Source organism: Manis pentadactyla, chromosome 1 (assembly GCF_030020395.1).
Source record: "Manis pentadactyla isolate mManPen7 chromosome 1, mManPen7.hap1, whole genome shotgun sequence".
Classification (NCBI taxonomy): domain Eukaryota; kingdom Metazoa; phylum Chordata; class Mammalia; order Pholidota; family Manidae; genus Manis; species Manis pentadactyla.
Window position 1 is genome coordinate 236,846,575 of NC_080019.1, and position 18,706 is coordinate 236,865,280.

Genomic DNA, 18,706 nt, shown 5'->3' on the forward strand with positions numbered 1-18,706 from the left:
ATAAAATGTTGTGTAGTGTGCCAGTTGCTGATATGGACAAATGATGTTTTTTTTATTAAGGACTTTAATTATTTATTTGTTTGACTGATTTTGAAGTAGAGTAAAACTGTAATAAAGTAGCTCCATAAGCAATAGCTGGCTTCTCAAATGGCAGGTGTTTTGTATAAGAGGCTGATTTTCACACCAAAGTATTGTTTTATATGTAAGTACAGTTGTATATTCCCAATATTTCTTACATTAGTGTCATCACTCATTTTTTACTTCTCATTCATTATGAGTAATTTCTAATGAATAACTCAAGCTGAAGATTGCTATCATAATTATTTCCATCTTTGTCTCGGTTGCATGTATTTTATCCAGCTTGGGCTTCTTCTACTTTTATCTTTTTGTTTATTTTTATAGAATAAAGATAGAACGAAGTAAATTAAACCTGCTTGCCAGTACCCCACAGGCTGTCATTGGAGCCCCTTGGTCTGCTCTGGGTGGTTCGAGTAGGTATCAGTGCAGTCTCTTCAAGCCTAACGCTTTCGGTCTGCACACGGCCTACCTCTCTTCTCTCACTGAAGTATCAGTCAAGCAGTCTTCATTTTGCAGATGCGGAGGCAGATTTTCAGATTAATCAAACCTCTCACTCTGTCCCTTAGAACAAATTTCACCTCACTGTCCTTAATCTTGGTTCCTCATGTGGAGATCCACTCCTTGGAGTTTAAGGGTAACTTAAGAGTATCCACGGTTATCCCAGCTTAAACCTCGCTCATTTTCCTCTCTTAGAGACTGAAAGTGGCAAGCCAGGCCTGTCTCATTGCCCTTTGTTGATTCTGCACAACCAGGCACTCCCACCTCGGGCAGGGAAACCGGGCCTGTTGAATGCTTGGGAAAGGCCTTCATTTCCTCAACCTCTGCTGTGGTTCTCGTTCATTTGTAGGGTCTTTTGATTCCCTGTGATCATGGAATTGAAAAGGGCTGGCAGAGCCTTCTTATTTAACTGAGAGAAGCTTCTGTACTTTGCAAAGTTGGGGACGTTTTTACATGGAAAGCTGCCTACAGTTTTTCAGTGTATGATTCCATAGAGCATTAGTGCTTATTAGGAAGCAAGTTGCAAGTTTAGCCATTTCTAGTTTAGTGGGATTTAAAAGAGGACAAAAACAAAATCTAGGAATGTTAGCCCCTGTGGGGCTAGCTTTGCCTGACTCATAGTGAATATACAGTGTGCTAAACCTGGGTCACATTGCTGCAGGGAGCATTGGAGACCAAAGGGGTAATTCTTGGTCTGGACAGTGAAGTTCATTCATAGTATCTGAAAGGGGCCTGTCAGCTGACCTCTGAAGTGCAATGTGTGCTTAGTAGTTGCAGTGACAGAATTTAGTCCTTTTACCATTTAATAAGGGATAAGGATAATGTGAATATTTCTGAATGAGTTGTGGGCAGAATTCCATAATTAATGTATGCCTACTGTTAGTGTGATTTATATTGGGTTGTAACTAATAAAATAAGAATAATAAACTGATAGAGTAAATACTAAAAAACTGCAAATGATACTGTCTGTGGAATCGGCTCTTCAAGAGTTATAGTGAGAAGTGAGCAGAGTACCTCCTTCCTTTCTGAACTATATTCCTAGTAGGGAGCTCAAAGAAAGGAAGGAGACCATTTACATTTACATTTAAACTTGCACTTCTTATAACAAAACTGTGCCTTCTTACATAGGGCACTGATTTGAAGTAGGGTTCTCAAATTATTAGGGCTTTCCCTATAAAGATAATATTGTACTTGGGTAATAGATTCATTATATTTTTTATTGTGGTACTTAATTTACTATATTATACAGATTAACCTTTATGTATATAAGTGATATACACACATATAACCATGGTAAAATGATAATATAGGAAAAATAAGTGCTTCCTTATGAAATACAAGATTCTTTTTGGATTTCTGTCATTAACTGATAGAACTTTGCATTGTGTAGTTGCTCTGTGGGGAGCATTTGGTGACTTAAAAGTTAAGGTAGATGAACGCTGGGTCTGAAACACCTCTCTGTTCATTTTAGGAGACTTCCCGTGGGATTATTTAGGAAATGCATGTTAGCTTCCTAGTTCATCCCCTTTACCTCAAGTCACTCTCTAGTGTCTACTGATTTCTGTAAGTTCTATTGTTTTTTGGGTTTTTTTGGCCAGAGACCTTTCTAGGAATAGAAAAAACAGTAGTGATATTTGAGGCCTTTTGTATTTAACTGGATTATAGGGGAAGATGGTAGAAATCGGAACAAATGAAAAGAATTTTTAAGTGTTTCTCAGAGGGTGTTGGAAACCACCACTTCTTTCTGAGCACCCAGATCAGGCACATATTATGTAGGGGTTTTCTGATTGGTCATTTGAGTTTCTTTTCCTAACCCTTTGGAGGAAGTGGCATTGTTTTTATAGTAAAAGCAAGGAAACCTAGCTACTTGCAGATTACATGCTTGTGAGAACCGGAACTAAATTTTGAATTAAATCTCTCTAATCCCAGAGCTTAACCTCTTTTTACTACAGCGTAATGCCAGAAGTGAAAGATACAGATATGTCTGTCTTTTGTTCATTGAACAAGGATCACGAAAGGCCTGATAGCCCCTAGGACTGTCCTGCTTTACAGACTGTGGCAGCCATGATAGAGAAACACCCAGGCCCTCCTGAAAACTCTGCTCCCCGTGAGGAAACAAGGGAATGTACCAGACAGAGCCGCCATGGATGATTCTTTTCTTTCAGGGGAAGTGCTTGAGAAAGTTACGCCGACATTCAACGTGTGTGCACTGTGTTTGGGCCTGTGCCATGTAAGCGTTTGTGCATGGGAGGTCAGTTTAAGCTAGACTTATTGTTCTCTTTCCACTCGGGAATTAAAAAGACTGTAAACCAGTTGTGTTAACCGTATCGTTAAATTGTGTTCTGGGTGCTAGGATACTGGTGAACAAGCAGACTGAAATTCCTTCTTCCTGGACTTTATATTTCAGAGGCTGGAGATGAATGAGAATTCCCATGTATGAAACAGGATGTATAAATTTAAGTGTGCAGAAAGAACAGGTTGGCTGGTACGTAGTGTGGTGAAAAACAAAGCAGGGCTCAAGGATAAGAGTGCGGGACCAAGTGTGGGGATGCCTTATCAAGGAAGTGGCACTGGAGCAAGGAGGTGGCACAGCGAGGGGAGGAGTGGTGTAGACTTCTATGGTCGGAGGGCACTTAAGCATCAGAGCTGCCAGTGGACAGGGCCCTGGACAGGAGGGACAGCAAGGGGGATCGTGGACAAGTAGACAGCTTGCACGGCGGCTGGGGTAATGGGAGATGACATGGGGCCTTAGAGGCCATTGTAAAGTTTTAATGTTGACTCCAAGTGAGGTGGAGCCAGCGGGGAGGTGTGAGCAGAAGACTATCAAGGGCTGACCTGTATTTTTAAAGTCTCCTTGTAATTATTAGGTTAAGAATGTACCCCTATCTAGGAGTTGTTAAACAGATTAATATTTCAAATAATGTAAACATTTGTATATCAAAGAATTTTTTTTACTATGTCACTAAAGCTTTTATTTAAAAACATCATTAAGGTTTTTATTAAAGAGCTTTATTAAGTTTTCTTCACTTTACCTGGAGAATAAACGTAATACCTTTTTGATAACGTGTTTACTTATAGCCATACCAAAATGTTGACAGAATAGCACAATGAGACCTCACAAGCCTACCAGGTAGGCTCAGCTTTGCCATATATTTATCCATGTCACAGTCCACAAGTTTGTTTTTTATTATTAAGGTATCATTGATTACCAATCATACGAAGGTTTCACATTAGCAACATTGTAGTTACTACATCCACCCATATTATCGAGTCCCCCACCCTCCACTGCACTCACTGTCCATCAGCGTAGCAAGATGCCACAGAGTCACTAATTGTCTTCTCTGTGCTACACTGTCTTGCCCATGACCCCACACACACCGTGTATGCCAATCATAATGCCCCTCAATCCCCTTCTCCCTCCCTCCCCACCCACCCTCCCCTTTGGTAACTGCTAGTCCCTACTTGGAGTCTGTGAGTCTGCTGCTGTTTTGTTCCTTCAGTTTTTGCTTCATTGTTATACTCGACAAATGAGGGAAATCATTTGGTACTTGTCTTTCTCCACCTGGCTTATTTCCTTGAACATAATACCCTCTGGCTCCATCCATATTGTTGCAAATGGTAAGCTATGATTTCTTCTTATGGCTGAAAAATATTCCACTGTGTATATGTACCACATCTTTATCCATTCCTCTACTGATAGACACCTGGTTGCTTCCATTTCTTGGCTATTGTAAATAGTGCTGTGATAAACATAGGGGTGCATATGTCTTTTTGAATCTGGGATCTTGTTTTCTTTGGGTGAATTCCTAGGAGTGGAATTCCTGGGTCAAATGGTATTTCTATTTTTAGTTTTTTGAGGTACCTCCGTGTTGCTTTCCACAATGGTTGAACTAGTTTACATTCCCACCAGCAATGTAGGAGGGTTCCCCTTTCTCTGCATCCTCGCCAGCATTTGTTGTTCGTAGTCTTTTCTTTGTTGGCCATCCTAAGTAGTGTGGGTGATATCTCATTGTGGTTTTAATTTGCATTTCCTGGATAATTAATGATATGGAGCATCTTTTCATGTGCCTGTTGGCCATCTGAATTTCTTCTTTTTGAAGAAGTGTCTGTTCATGTCCTCCGCCCATTTTTTAATCAGGTTATTTGCTTTTTGGGTACTGAGGCATGTAAGTTCTTTATATATTTTGAATGTTAACCCCTTTTCAAATATGTCATTTCTGAATACTTTCTCCCATACTGTAGGATGCCTTTTGGTTCTACTGGTGGTGTCCTTTGCTGTACAGAAGCTTTTTAGTTTGGTGTACTCCCTTTTGTTCATGTTGCTTTTGTTTCCCTTGCCCAAGGAGATGTATTTAGAAAAAATGCTCATGTTTATATTCAAGAGATCTTTGCCTATGTTTCTTCTAACAGTTTTCATGACTTATATTCAGGACCTTAATCCATTTCAAATTTACTTTTGGGTGTGGAGTTAGACAGTATTCAGATCATTCTTACATGTAGCTGTCCAGTTTTACTACCACCAGTTGTTGAAGAGGCTGTCATTTTCCCATTGTACATCCATGGCTCCCTTATTGTATGTTAATTGACCGTGTACGCTTGGGTTTATATCTGGGCTCTCTAGTCTGTTCATTGATCTATGGGTCTGTTCTTGTGCCAGTACCAAATTGTCTTTCTTGTGTACTGTGGCTTTGTAGTACAGCTTGAAGTCAGGGATCATAATCCCCCAGCTTTATTCTTCCCTCTCAGGATTGCTTTGGCTATTCAGGGTCTTTTATGGCTTCATATGAATTTTAGGACTATTTGTTCTAGTTCACTGAAGAATGCTGTCAGTATTTTGATAGGGATTGCATTGAATCTGTAGATTGCCTTAAGCAGCATGGCCATTTTGACCATATGAATTCTTCCTATCCATGAGCATGGATGTATTTCCACTTATTGGTGTCTTCTTTAATTTCTCTCATGAGTATCTTGTAGTTTTCACAGTATAGGTCTTTCACTTCCTTGTTTAGGTTTATTCCTAGGTATTTTATTCTTTTTGATGCAGTAGTGAATGAAATTGTTTTCCTGATTTCTCTTTCTGCTAGTTCATCATTAGTGTATAGGAATGCAACAGATTTCTGTGTATTAATTTTGTATCCTGCAACTTCGCCCAATTCAGATATTAGATCTAGTAGTTTTTGGAGTGGATTCTTTAGGGTTGTTTATATACAATATCATGTCATCTGCATACAGGGACAGTTCAACTTCTTCTTTGCTAATCTAGATGCCTTTTATTTCTTTGTGTTGTCTGCTTGCCAGGCCAGGACCTCCAGTACTATGTTGAATAGAATTGGGGAGAGTGTTCAACCTTGTCTTATTCCCCATCTTGAAGTTAAAGCTTTCAGCTTCTCACTGTTAAGTATGATGTTGGCTGTGGGTTTGTCATATATGGCCTTTATTATGTTGAGGTACTTGCCCTCTATACCCATTTTGTTAATAGTTTTTATTATGAATTGATGTTGAATTTTGTCAAATCCTTTTTCAGCATCTATGCAGATGATCGGTGGTTTTTGTCCTTTTTGTTGATGTGATGGATGATGTTGATGGATTTTCTAATATTCTACCATCCTTGCATCTGTGGAATAAATCCTGCTTGACCATGATGGATGATCTTTTTGATGTAGTCTTGAATTCAGTTTGCTAATATTTTGTTGAATATTTTTGCATGCGATGTTCATCAGGGATACTGGTCTGTAAATTTCTCTTTTTGTGGTATCTTGGCCTGGTTTTGGTATTAAGAGTGATGCTGGCCTCATAGAATGAGTTTGGAAGTATTCCCTCCTCTTTTACTTTTTGGAAAACTTTAAAGAGGATGGGTATTAGGTCTTCACTAAATGTTTGATAAAATTCAGCGGTGAAGCCATCTGGTCAAGGGATTTTGTTCTTAGGTAGTTCTTTGTTTACCAGTTCAGTTTCTTTGGTGGTAATTGGTCTGTTCATATTTTTTGTTTCTTCCTGGGTCAGCCTTGGAAGGTTGTATTTTTCTAGAAAGTTGTCCGTTTCTTCTAGGTTATCCAGTTTGTTAGCATATAATTTTTCATACCATTCTCTCTCTAATAATTCTTTGTATTCCTGTGGTGTCCATAGTGATTTTTCTGTTCTCATTTCTGATTCTGATTCTGTTTGTGTGTAGACTCTCTTTTTTTCTTGATAAGTCTGGCTAGGGGATTATCTATTTTGTTAATTTTCTCCAAGAACCAGCTCCTGGATTCATTGATTCTATTGTTTTATTCTTCTCAATTTTATTTATTTCTGCTTTGATCTTTATTATGTCCCTCCCTCTACTGACTTTGGTCCTCATTTGTTCTTCTTTTTCTAGTTTCATTATTTGTGAGTTTAGACTGATCATTTGGGATTGTTCTTTTTTCCTGAGGTAGGCCTGTATTGCAATATACTTCCCTCTTAGCATGGCCTTCACTGTGTCCCACAGATTTTTCTGGTGTTGAGTTATTGTTTCCATTTATCTCCATATATTGCTTGATGTCTTTTTTTATTTGGTCATTGAACTGTTGATTATTTAGGAGCATGTTGTTAAATGTTCATGTATTTGTGGGCTTTTTTGTTTTCTTTTGCATAATTTATTTCTAGTTTCATACCTTTGTGGTCTGAGAAGATGGTTGGTACAATTTCAGTCCTCCTGAATGTACTGAGTCTCTTTTTGTGGCCTAGTATATGATCTGTTTTTTAAAAATGTTCCATGTGCTCTTGAGAAGAATGTGTATCCTGCTGCTTTTGGGTTGAGTGTTCTGTGGATGTCTGTTAGGTCCATCTGCTGTAACGTGTTGTTCAGGGTCTCTGTCTCCTTAATTATTTTCTGTCTTGTTGATCTGTCCTTTGGAATGAGTGGTGTGTGTTGAAGTCTCTTGAAATGAATGCATTGCATTCTATTTCCCCCTTTAATTCTGTCAGTATTTGTTTCACATATGTAGGTGCTCCTACGTTGGGTGCATAGATATTTATAATGGTTATATCCTCTGTTGGACTGACCCCTTTATCATTATGTAATGTCCTTCTTTGTCTCTTCTTTCTTTCTTTCTTTGGAAGTCTATTTTTTCTGATACAAGTACGGCAACTCCTGCTTTTTTCTCCCAGTTAGTTGCATGAAATATCTTTTTCCATCCCTTCACCTTTAGTCTGTGTATGTCTTTGGGTTTGAAGTGAGTCTCTTGTAGGCAGCATATAGATGGGTCTTGTTTTTTAATCTATTCACTGACTCTATGTGTTTTGGTTGGTGCATTCAGTCCATTTACATTTAGGGTGATTGTCGATAGATACATACTTACTGCTATTGCAGGTTTTAGATTTGTGGTTACCAAAGGTTCAAGGGTAGATTCTTTACTATCTAACAGTCTGACTTAACTCACTTAGTATGCTATTTCAAACACAATCTAAAGGTTCTATTTTTTTCCTCCGTTCTTTTTCTTCCTCCTCCACTCTTAGTATATTAGGTGTCATATTCTGTACTCTTTGTGTATCCCTTGACTGACTTGGGGGGTGGTTGATTTAATTTTGCATTTGCTTAGTAATTAATTGGTCTACTTCCTTTATTGTGGTTTTATTTTCTCTGGTGATAGCTATTTAGCCTTAGGAACACTTCCATCTAGAGCCATCCCTCCAAAATACACTGTAGAGATGTTTTATGGGAGGTAAATTCCATCAACTTTTGCTTATCTGGAAATTGTTTAATCCCTCCTTCAAATTTAAATGATAATCTTGCCAGGTAGAGTATTCTTGGTTGGAGCCCCTTCTGCTTCACTTCATTAAATATATCAAGCCATTCACTTATGGCCTGTAAGGTTTCTGATGATAGCCTGATGGTTTTTCCTTTGTATGTGATCTTTTTTCTTTGGCTGATTTTAATATTTTGTCCTTATCCTTGATCTCTGTCATTTTAGTTATTATATGTCTTCGTGTTGTCCTCCTTGGGTCCCTGGTGTTGGGAGATCTGTGCACCTCCATGGCCTGAGAAACTATTTTTGTCCCCAGATTGGGGGATTTTTCAGCAATTATTTCCTCAAAGACACCTTCTGTCACTTTTTCTCTCTCTTCTTCTTCTGGTACCCCTATAATGCGAATATTGTTCCATTTGGACTGGTTCACACAGTTCTCTTAATATTCTTTCATTCCTAGAGATCCTTTTTTCTCTCTGTGCCTCAGCTTCTTTGTGTTCCTGATCTCTAATTTCTGTTCCATTTACTCTTTCCTTTACCTTATCTAATCTGCTTTTAAATTCCTCCGTTGTATGTTTCATTTCCAATACTGTATTTTTAAAATTTGTCTCTTTCTTGAAGTCCTACCTGAGTTCTTGAATATTTTGTGTAGCTCTGTGAGCATGTTTATGATTTTTATTTTGAAATCTTTATTAGGAATATTTGTGATTTCAGTTTCACTTAGCCCTCTTTCTGGTGTTTAAGGAATTTTGGGTTGTACCGGGTTCTTTTGCCTTTTCATGTTTTTAATGATTACTATACTTTGTGTAAGCAGTGCCCTCTAGCGTCCCGAAGCTCTACTCTCTGTAGCTGCCCAGCCCCTGGAGCAATGGCAGGGGGTCGCAGGTGAGCAGCGCTGGTGCCTGCCAGGGAGGAAAGAGCTCTTTCCTGCTTCCCAGCCACAGCACTTGCCTCCACTGCCAGGGCCAGTGGGCCGAGTGCACAGGGAGGAGCCTCTGTAGCTGCGGTAGGCGGGGCCTCCCTCTGGCTGCCCTGGCGTGATGATGGGGGCAGCAGGTTTGCAAAACGGTGCTGGCTGGGAGAAAGGAGTGGCAGGCAGGCTGCTTATTGCAGCAGGAGCCTCGGTGCACCTCTCTAACCAGGGGAAGGAGCGGCTGACACTCCTGAAAGTTCCCAATCTGCTGGGCTGAGTGTGCCAGGACAATTTTGCCTACCTGTCCTTTCTTCTGAGAAGCAAGCTCTGTGTAATCCTTGCAGCTTTAGCAGCCCTCTTGCTGTTGGGAAGTCTTTCAAAGTGCCCACCTTCCTTTTTTCTCAGAGAGCTGGTTTTGGGTACCTTTTCTCCACAAGTGGCTGTAATCTCAGTCTCTCCGAATATTCCTCCTATCTTTGCTTTCCAACCCCACTGATCTCCAGAGCACCATGTAACTAGGCTCATGCTCTCAGAGCAGATCTCCAGGGCTGGGTGCTCAGTAGTCTTAGGCTTCTGCCCCTTCCCCACTCCATTTGTCTTTCTCCCACTGGTGAGCTGGGGTGGGGGGATGGCTTGGGTCCGTCTGAATCGCGGCTTTGCTACTTTACCTTTTTCCGTGAGGTCTTCTCTTTTCCCTAGATGTAGACAGTCTGTTGCAGTCTTCTTTCTGATTGCTCTTTCAGGATTAGTTGTATTTGCTATATTTTTGTAGTATATGTGGTTTCTGGAAGAGTTTTCTGTTTCACTTCTCATGCTGTCATCTTTAAGCCTTCCATAAGTGATTTTTATTTTATTATTTTTGGTGAGTTGTTTCAGAGGAAATTGTAGACATCTTGATTCTTTTGCACCCCAGTAAATTCAGCCTGCATCTCCTAAAAGTAAGGCCTTTTTCCTACATAGCTATCACAACACAATCTCAGCCCTTTTCTATGTCATAAGCCTTCCCCCTGAGCACTGGACTATTCATGCACATTAAGGGTTAGTCCAGGGTTTATCACTGTATCTCCCTTTTGTATTTCATGACCTCAAGTATTGGTTTTTATTTTTCTCTTGCTACTGAGTCAATTGTATCTTAGTTCTGGTTTAGAAATATTTGAGAGATTAAGTTAATTGATGCTTTCTCCTTACAAGTGGCTGTGCTCTTATGGAAAGTGAGTCATAGGTAGAGCATTCAGGGAAGATTCTTTTATATCAGTGCATGGCTTGTCCACCCAGCTCCTTTCAGGACTGCGAAGAGTGTGGTTTAAGACATTTGTCACAGCTGTGTGTAGAAAAACCCAGGTAATCATTCCTAGTTCTCTAAAAGGTGAAGAACTAGTCTCTAATTCATCAAGAGACTTCAGGGAGCACCCTGACAGTAATGATATTGTAAAGGCCATTTTCCTGGAACATAAAGCCCAGAAGTGACTTCTACGGTTCTTGTCTCTGACACTCTTCTTACCTTATAAATAGCCTTGTTCTTCTCGTCATGAGCATTTCCATAACACTTTAAATCACGCACTTCTAGAACACCGCATGTGACTATACACTTGGCTGGTGAGCTTGAGATAACAGTGGGCCAAGTGTGGGCATCCACCACCATCATGTGGGGTGGCCTTTTCTCCCCAGCCACCCTTCTGTGTGAAGGGTCTTCACAAGAGGCATTGGAAGGTAGATTCAGATTGCTGAGTAGCTCATAAGTGGACCCTAACCTCTAAGGACTAGCTAATTCTGGCCAAGGTTTAAGTGACTTGCCTAATGACCCTTATTTATTCTATGGTAGGATGTATATTTTTAGGAAGAAATTGGCTTCCATTAGGTAACACAATCGCCTTCCCTTTTTGGGGGACTTTATCAAATCAGTGTTTTGGTTACAATAAAGATCTCCTGCTGTGGACTATATAAGACACAAATAATACCCTCTAATAATTGGGGCTATTTTTTAATGAGTTACTTACATGGAAGAATAATGCCGTGTTGAAGGATTGGGGGTACAGTGAAGCTCGGTATAGCTGTTCAGGCAGATCAGTATATAGGAAGTGCTGGCAGAGTCGCCATGACGGGACGGGCGAGTCCAGGTCGAGGAAGGCTTCACGAAGTAGGGTTGGGCTGGATGTCGTCAGAGAGGTTTAGAGTGTCCTGGAACAGGTGTTTGATTCTGTGGTACAGTGTGAACACAGGTGCAGAAATGATGACAGACGGTCGTTCAGAGGGTGGGGTGTAAGCCTGGTTAGTCTCAATATAGAGTTCAAATGAGGACATGAACAGAGAGCGGCCCACCGAGGTAGGCTGGAGCTAGGTTACAGGAAGTGATGCGAGCTTGGATGGCACATGGCCAGCTTTCTGGAACGCTTGGATCTTAATACAGAGAAGATATGATCAGTTTCCCAGAAGTTATGAGTGAGTTCCTACTGTGGGCCTCATACTGCCCTTCCCTGAGAAGATAAAAATTACCGGACTAGTAGTTTTCAAACTTCTTGTTCACGGACTTATTTTAATTTTTAACTCTTTAAAAGTATCGAGGAACCCACAGTATTTTGTTCTATTGAATCATATCTGCTGATATTTGCTATATGAGGAACTAAAACTGAGAACATCTCCAACGAAGTCATGCACAGCTGCACAGCCCCGTCGCTAGCTTTGTCATGCATCATTAGCCTCTGAAAAGCCACACTTGTGCATGATGAGAGTGACAAGAAAGTAGCACCTCTGAGTTATTAGCACCATCGTTTTGACCTTGGGGACCTCCCCCGGTGACCTGGAGCACACTGTGTGAAATTGCTGTACTGTACTTGAAGATACCATTATTGTTCATATGTAAATACATACATTTAAGATGCTACAGACAGAAACACGGTTATGCTTGGGTCAGTTAAGAAGGACTCTTAAAGAAGGTGACCTTCTAAACTGATGAAAAAGGAGAAAAGAATGGACATGTGGCACATTCTGGAACCATTGCCAGGAAGCCTGGGCAGCAGGCACTGTGTGCAGCTGTGTGGTTGGGTGCGCCAGCTCTGGAGGGCTTTGACCTTGGTGACGTCGAGAAGCCACTAGTGAAAGGAAGTGACACGACCCAGTGTGATTCAAAAAGTAACTGTGGGCAGTTTACAAGATGCCGTGTGGGAGGTGGGGAGAGTGCCCACCAAGTAATCATAGCTCCTCTCCAGGGGCACCCTGACTTCCCTCAGAACATACTGTGTTACAGACAGGTAGTTGGCAAACATTTAGATGTCCCCTCAAAGCTAACTTTCCTGATTCGAACTCTTCCAGAAAGGTTCTCTCCTAATTCTAGTTTTGCTGACCACATTACTACTGAAAAGCACTTCATTGCAGAAGTGGGGAGAAGGGAATGGGGACTGCAGGACAGAGCTGTGGGCTGGTAGATAAAAGGAAACAGGAGCTGAGCTTAGTGCTCTAAGATAGAAGACACAGGTACCTCTCAGACGACTGCTGGCCTGGTGGTGTGCAGAGAAGGGGTGGGGAGCCCAGGGCCGATCAGGGTGTGAGCACTGCACCTTGGGAGATAGAGCACAGGGTAGGCTGGACCTGGCTGGCAGCATGCCATGTCCTGTTCCTAGCCCCTGAAGATACTCTTTTCCTGGATGTCAGCCAGTTTGCTTCTTGCTCTTGGTTAAGGTTCATTCAGAAGTTCCCTAGGTATATAGCTATCCATGGCTGTGTAACAACTCCCCACAGAGTCAGTGGTTTAAAGCAAGATGTATTTATTGTCTCATTTCTGTGAGCCGGGCATTTGTGCACAGCCTGTGGGTCTTCTGCTCAGGAGCTCACAAGGCTGTGGCCAAGGTGGTGGCTGGGCCATGGGTTCATCTGAGCCACTCCACAGTGACTTGCTCTGTTGTCAGAACTCCTTACCTTCCAGCTGCAGAACTCAGGGCCCCAGTTCTTGCTGGCCATCAGCTGGAAGCCACCCTCAGCAACTAGAAACCACCCTGTTCCTGGCCATTTGGCCTCCCAGCATGGCAGCTTGCTTCCTCAGGCTGGCAGGATGGCCTCTAGAGCAAGTTCAGTAACAAGCAGGGCCTCACATGATGGAACGTCTGTGTTGCTTAGAAATGAGCCACGGATGCTGCCGACGCTCAGGGAAGAGGACTCTGTGAGGGCGGGAAGACCATGAGGCAGGGCCTCTGGGGCTGCCCTGGAGTCTCCCTACTGGTGGGCTTTCCCACTGGTTCTGGGCGCATCCTGTATTTGCCTATGTCCCTCCAACCCCAAGATTAAAGTTGAGACCTTGGGAGGAAGGCATCTCCTGAGTGTCTTTATCCGTAAATAGGACTATCACATTAGCATGAATTTTCCATCAGAAACTTCAGCAAACTTACTGTAAAGAGCCAGATGGTAAAAATTTTAGGCTTTTGTGGACCAGATTGTCTCTCTCACAACTACTCAAGTCTGCCTTTGTAAGTGCATAAGCAACTGTACATGGTATTCAGATGTGAGCAGGGCTGTGTTCTGATAAAGTTTTATTTATCGAATCAGGCTACCGTCTGCTGACCCCAGGTCAGTCAGATTGGTCCGTAGTCTCTGACCTTAGTAACTTTTTGAGAGAACGGGACGAGGGCAGGTGGTTTTATAAAACTGGCCCTTTACTGAAAATTCCTTCTCTCGTGGAGAGAAGGAAGTCACAGATGACATACCAGTTGGGGAGGATGGGGCAAGATGAGAGCCCTCTGAGTCATGAGGCTGGGCCAGAGCCAGAGAGAGGCAGGCCCGGGTCCCCCCGACCCGGGTGTCCCTGAGCTCTTACAGTGAGTGGTTCCTAGCATTTCACAAGAGATGATTCATTCGGTCCTCAGCACCGCTCTACGCAGGGCGGACCTCCTGGTTCTCCTTTTGTAGGTAGGCGTGCCAAGGCCCCTGCCAACTATAAGGAGTCAGCCCGTCACTGCTGTCAGCAGACTGTGGGGACAGGACCCCAGCCTACTTGGTTTGGATCCAGCCCTCACCCTCTCTTTCTAGAGCAGGAGCTAGCAAATTTTGGTTCCTGTGCCAAATCCAGGTTGCCACCTGTTTTTATTAGCCCACAATAAGAATGATTTTTTACATTTTTGAATGGTTGGAAAGAATCAAAAGAATGATGTTTCATGACACATACAAATTACATAACATTTATATTTCATCGTCCATCAAGTCCTTTTGGAACGGAGCCACACTCATCCGCAAGCTGCTTTTGTGGTAGGTTTTGTGCTACTATGACAAAGTTAAGTAGTTGCATCTAAAGTCGTCTGGCCTGCACAACTGAAGATAGTTGCTATCTTTACAGAAGATGTTTACGAGCCTCTGTTCTGCAGCACGAGGTCTGGTTGTAGACCGTGGCATTGATGTTTTCCCTCCCTGACTTGGCATTCCCCTCATGGCTCAGTCACCTGGTCAGAGGATTTTTTACATTGTCTTTTTGTCTTTGGTGCATGGCCTGCTGATTTGTGTCATGTCCTTCCTTGTAAGTTGGAAATTTAATCTTACTCATAACGTCTTCATTTAACTTTGCAGAGTGGGTGAGACTACACATTTGTAGGGAGGTTTGTCAGTACTACCAAGGTGACAGAGATGGATATGGGAGAGGCTGCAGCCTTTGAGAGTGTACAGTTCCAGCCAGAATTCAGACCAACGAGATGCTGTTTGTGTTCTTGTTTTCTTTTTCTGAGATGTCTAATAGCAGCTTAAAAAATGATTCATGGAACAGAAACCACTTTACTTGCTCTTCCACATAGTATCTTGACACACACAACTCACAATTAAGCTCTTAGACTGAGTATTTGCCTCCAGGGTTTTCCCCTTACAGAGGGCCCCACAGCACTGTCATTATGTGATACGTTAACAGTAATACTGTGTAACTTCACTCTTCATCTTGGAATCGTAGCCAGTTAAAAGAGTGGATATCAAATTTGGCTTGCTGTAGAATAGAGAAAGTGAGTGTGTGTAATCTTCTGGGATGTGGAACTGTAGATTGTGGGTAGTCACTTAAAAAGCAGGTTGTTGTGTTTTTTTTTTTGTTTTTTGTTTTGACTATATCAAGTTAGTTTAATTTTTAGTGTTCATATAATAGCTACAGCAATTGAAGATACATCATTTTCATTCCAAATTTATCACGTTTACTTCAATTCATAAATTTCTTTCATATAGAACAAGTTTTCCATTTAAGTTAAAATGTGAAAAATCTTCCAATTAGTTGATAATTATTAATAAATGCTATTTAAAGAAGAAAACAAGTGAGAGTGAGCCAGGGAGAAGCTGCATGAACTGTGGAGAAACAGATGCACAATGGATGACTCCGTCTTAAAACAGACTAACCAGTAAGTTGTCAACTTACTCCACGCCTTGGAAATGGTTAAGAAGTGACAAATTAAAAAGCTACAAAATTGAGAAAGTAGATCTTACTGACATGGCTTTTTAAAAAAAGAGTCTCTTAAGCCAAAAATCAGTTAGGGTAGTCACTTAAAAATGTTAGAAGAAATATAACTAAGTGGTTAGCTTTCCTTTGCTTCTCTAAAAAAATGAAAATGGGTCAATTTAAATAGCAAACAGAATTATTCCTCACATTAAGGATTATGGAAATGATAATGACAAACATCTACTGTGTGCCACATACTGCAATAGTAATTTTATTCAGCATTCACAGAGTCCTCGAGGAAATGAGATGTATTATCATGTCTATTTTATTGAAGAGGAAACAGATTTTTCAGGACTAAATAATTTGCCCAACAGCTAATAAATTGAAGAGCCATGGTTTTAACTCAAAGGTAAATTCAGAATTTAAATCAAAGCCGCCTTTCTACTATTTTTTTAGTTGAGAATTTGCAACATTGGAGTGGGAGATTATAAACTCAATTCTTCTGGATGCGTTTGAGATTAGGTCAGAAAACACTTTGGGGGAACGTATTGTGAGCACTTATGCTTAGTAGTCTGAACGTATGTCTTTAAAATTACTAGGCAACCCTTACCTTTCAAACACTACTATGTCAATTCTTCCTATATTTGAGTAGTTTAGGAGAAAGCTAGGTTTAGTCCAAAGGTCTAGATTTTCCCCTTATAGCTAAAGGTCACTTGCTCCCTTACTGTTTTATTTGAAAACGGCCTGTCTCTGAAAGCACAGTCAGTATTTATGAGTTGTTAGAGGCTTTCACCCTTGTCCTCTTCAACATCCAGCACCCTGATGTAAGAAACTGGAGCGAGGGTATTTGCTTGGCTCTAAAAAGTCAAAAGTTTAATGGCTGCTTAGCTACTAACTGTTCAGGAAAACAATCACTAAATTTCAGACCAAAATAATAGTAGTAGGTTTGGTCCCAGTGAAAAATGACAAAGAAATAAAATAATAACAAAAAAAATTTTTTTTTTTACAAGAACAAAACAAAAACTGCGTTTCTCCCACATAATCTTAATTATAGTCTGTAATTAAAATGACTTGTCAAAGGTGATCTGATACAGATTCAGTAACGAGTAACTTGTGAGCTTTTGGGGTTTTTAAGACCCCATCTGTGTTTTTTTTGTTAAGATGTTTTTTTGTTCAGATTTCTTCATTGTTGCATTTTAATGTATCTTAATGCACATCACATCTTCCGTCTGAACCAAGAATTAGAACATTACCAGTAGCTCCCACCTCTGTTCCTTCCTTATCTCACCTTCTCTCCTTCCCACTGCTCATGCCAAGAACTCTACATTGTGAATACTGTTCTGCTGTTTAAGTGGCTTTCATCACTGAGATGTACTTCAACGGTATATGTGAGGTATAACTTTGTTTTAAGCTTTGTTTAGATTACTGAGACTTTTTACTATTGTTTTTCATCTATAGCCATGTTGTTACATTGCCAGGTAGCCGTAGTTCATTTATTTCCACTGTTGTAAAATATTCTGTTGTGTGGTTACAACCCAATTTAATTACCTGTGCTATTACTGGGTGGGCAGTTTGGGTTGTCCCCTGGTCTGTTTCTGTCTCAGACGTGCATGTGCAGTCCCGCCATGCTTCCCAGTACCCTGCACATGCACAGCTTGTACATGCACCCCGGCAGGGTTCACCCTGGACTCAGTTCTGCTGAGCTGTGCTCACAGGCTGTGCTCCTGTCCAGTTGCCATGCTGAGGTGAGGAGTTCGTGTCACTTAGTGCTCTGTTTAATTCAGATGTCACTGATAATTTTTTTTATTGAAATATAGTTGATAGACAATATTATACTGGTTTCAAATGCACAACATGCTGATTTGACACGCCCACCATGACAAGAGCAGTTGCCATCTTTCAACATACAGAGATGGTACAACATTGTTGACTAGTGGATCACATTTGTAGATACATTTCATGGTTTTGTAATTTTCTCTTCACCTGGCTTCATCTGTTTACCCTGACTTCATTTCTAGAAAATGTCTTGATTTTTTTGTTTTTAAATCTCAGGTGATCTTGAATAATATTTTGTTGGTTGGAGGTCTTTGATTCTTTCTCATTTATTTGTGTACTGCATCCATGGCTTTGCTAGACTCAGGATCTGGCAGATCTCATGTGTGGTAATTACTGGGTTCTGAATCTGTTGGCTGATGTTTCTGCCCAGTCTTAGTGGTTTCCTTTCTTGGTGTTTGCTCTTTGTGAGCTCATTACTTGGACATGATTTTAGCTAAAATGGGATTAGTAAAACTGTCCTCAGAGGATTCTGCTGCTTCAGGTAGCCAGGGATTGCCCCTGGCCTGTGATCACATTGGCCACCCTTCTTACTTTTTTACCCCTGGACCTGGCTGGTCCACAGCTCAGCTTCCTGAAGGTGGGAGAGAGTACACGCCCATAGGTCTGGCGGCCCTGCCCTGCAACCTCCACACACTCAGACCCTGACCCCACTTCTTCCCCTCTCGGCTCCCCACTTCTGGTCCATGGGCTTTAGACACTTTTTGGAAGGTGGTGATCTTTAAATGCTCTTCCACCACATGTGAGGTTCATGAGGTTCCCAAAATAGTGTGTCCTTTGGAGCTCCTGGTCAGCTGTAACTCTTGAAGCAAGGATCTCTGTCATCACGAATTAGAGAAAGAGGAATTTTCCTATTTAGTAACTTGTAATACTATTTTGAACATGTTTAAATGTCCTCACTGAGAGTAAATGCTTAGTCTTGTCGTTTGTAAGAGGATAATAGAAAAATTTTAACTGTAGGATACTTGAATGTTTTTATTTAAAACTATAAGAAATACTCGTGTTTGAAATAATTTGTTTCTGTATAAAGTTGTAAAACCAAAAACACTTGTCTGATTGCATTGTTTTGCTTACCGAGTCTTCATGAACTTCTTACCCACAGGGAGTAGTTAAAAAACCCCCAGCTCCACATCAGGGCTGCTCGTAACGCAGCCCCACAGCATCACATCCCCTTTCTGGTCTCTCTTCTCTGTCCTCCCTTTTCTGCTCATCACCAGGGGTGCCCTTGACTCTTTCTGTCCTTTCCTTGAAATGTCCTCTGTACATACACTGCCACTGCCCCACACA

General features: G+C 41.2%; 1 protein-coding gene across 7 annotated transcripts in view; it reads left to right on the forward strand.

Annotated features, from left to right (window-relative positions):
* SMARCC1 (SWI/SNF related, matrix associated, actin dependent regulator of chromatin subfamily c member 1) overlaps nucleotides 1-18,706 on the forward strand; it is a 165,171-nt gene that overhangs the window by 118,775 nt on the left and 27,690 nt on the right. The gene's annotated exons all lie outside the window — the stretch shown is intronic.